This window comes from Trichosurus vulpecula, chromosome 3 (assembly GCF_011100635.1).
Source record: "Trichosurus vulpecula isolate mTriVul1 chromosome 3, mTriVul1.pri, whole genome shotgun sequence".
NCBI lineage: Eukaryota > Metazoa > Chordata > Mammalia > Diprotodontia > Phalangeridae > Trichosurus > Trichosurus vulpecula.
Genome location: NC_050575.1, coordinates 312037303 through 312039555, shown reverse-complemented (window position 1 = coordinate 312039555; position 2253 = coordinate 312037303). Strand labels below are relative to the sequence as shown.

The 2253-nt window shown below is 41.7% G+C and overlaps 1 pseudogene; it reads left to right on the top strand.

The window, feature by feature from the left end:
• Positions 1-1392: 1392 nt before the first annotated feature.
• Positions 1393-2003, top strand: LOC118842531 (annotated as a pseudogene).
• Positions 2004-2253: the final 250 nt, after the last annotated feature.

Sequence of the window (2253 nt, the reverse complement as noted above, 5' to 3'; positions counted from 1 at the left end):
GCTCCATTCCTAATGAGCAATGGAGACTTTTGAAGCTCTTCTAGTGAAAATATAACTAATAGTGAGTTGAACCTGTGTGAAAATCACTCTTATATATCGCTATTATCCTACCAATGAAAACTTTTGACTCCATATATGGTTTGGTGTATGACAAAGTAAAGAGAATTTTGAACTTGGAATCAAGAAAACCTAGGTTTAAATCTCACCTCTGCCACTTACTAGTCAAAAAATGGGCAAATAACCTCTCTGACCCTCACTTTCCCAATAGGTAAAATGGGGACAATAATACCTGTAGTCTCTACTTCCCAGAGCTGTGAGGCTCAAACGAGGAAAAAAGTATATAAAATGCTTTGAAACTTGAAATCCCTATATAAACATTAGTTATTATTGTTACTAGGTACTATTTTCAGATTTAATGTAGCAGGTGTGTGGTTACAATCCCCAGCTGGAGTGAGATGCAGAGGGTAAATATGAAAGAAGATATATGACCAACTGCTTTGCCCCTTAGCATTTCATTCCATTGGGCAGGTATAACCTCCCTTCTGCTATATTAATAAATGTATCCCTTAAACACCATGGGATCAGAGTGCTGTGGAAAGTTGCCTCTTAGTTTCCTGGCTTCCTTCAAGACTCAGCTCAAATCCAACATTTGGTAGGAGATTTTTCTCAGTTTCTCCTAATACTAGTGTCTTCCCTTCTAGGATTACTTTCCATCTCTCTCTCTCTCTCTCTCTCTCTCTCTCTCTCTCTCTCTCTCTCTCTCTCTCTGTCTCTCTCTCCTGTATGTGTGTGTGTGTGTGTGTTTGTGTCTCCCCTCCCCCGTCCTCAACGCATACATACACACTCACACAAATGTATTTAGTTACATATTTGCTATCTCTCCCATTAGAATGTAAACTCCTTGAGGGCAGAGACTTGACTTTCTTTGTATCTCTAGCACTTAGCACAGTTCCTGGCATGTAGAAAGCACTTAATAAATGCCTAGTGACTATTAGAAAATCTGGACTTATATCTTGGTTTCCCCACTTACTATGTGACTTTGGAAAAATCACTTAACTTTTCTGGGTTTTAGTTTCCTCATCCAGAAGCCATGACAACTAGGTGGCCTAGTGGATAGAGCCCTGGACTTTATATTATCATCATTTACTCTCTGTGTATTTATAGCTCCCAGTTAGCAGAGAAAAGGGATACTATTTTACTCAGTGAACATTTATTGAATACCTACTATGTGTAAGGGACTGTGCTAAGCATGGAGAAAGATAACAATAAGGTAAAACTAGACTTCAAGAATACTTTAGTCTAGAAGTTACAAGGTTTGTGGGAGTATATAAGCTTACTTTCTGTGCAAGAGAACATAGTGAGAAAAGAGGTCTAAAAACTGAGTTTTAGAAAATGTCTGCTATTTTGGGGCCAGAGGAGGAAAAAGAATTAAGAAGGCAAACACGAATCCACTTCCCCCTCATCACCTACTCACCCATTGTCTCTGCTGAAAAGGCCTGTCACAAACAGCTCTCTGTAGCAGAGATCTCCAATGCCTGCTTTGACCCCTCCAACGAGATGGTAAAGTGTGACCCACGTCATGGCGAGTACATGGCAACAGCATGCTGTACTGAGGTGATGTGGTACCCAAGGATGTCAATGCTGCCATCACCACAATCAAGACCAAGAGAACCATTCAGTTTGTAGACTGGTGTCCCATTGGCTTCAAGGTTGTTATCAATTACCAGCTCCCAACTGTGGTACCCGGTGGAGACCTGGCGAAAGTACAGCAGGCAGTGTGCATGTTGAGCAGCACAACAGCCGTTGCCGAAGCATGGGCCCGTCTAGATCACAAGTTTGACCTTATGTATGCCAAGCGGGCATTTGTGCACTGGTATGTGGGTGAAGGCATGGAGGAAGGAGAGTTCTCGGAGGCTTGGGAAGATTTGGCTGCCCTAGAGAAGGATTGTGAGGAAGTAGGCACAAACTCTATAGAGGGTGAAGATGAAAGTGAGGAATTCTAGAAGGCATCCAGCAAACAGGATCATCTGGTCCATCCATCTTTGGTGTCTTTCTCTCATTCTACCACTCCAAAATAAAATCTTTTCTTATTTGCAATAAAAAAAAGAGAAATTAAAGAAAAATTTGGAGAAGCCCAAGAAACATTCAAAAAAGGAGGGTTCAAAAGTGTCAAATGCCACAAGCTTCTCAGGTGGGAAATCCAAGGTTTGGGTTGGTGGACATGGGGACGATGATGGGAGTGGAGGCAGTATG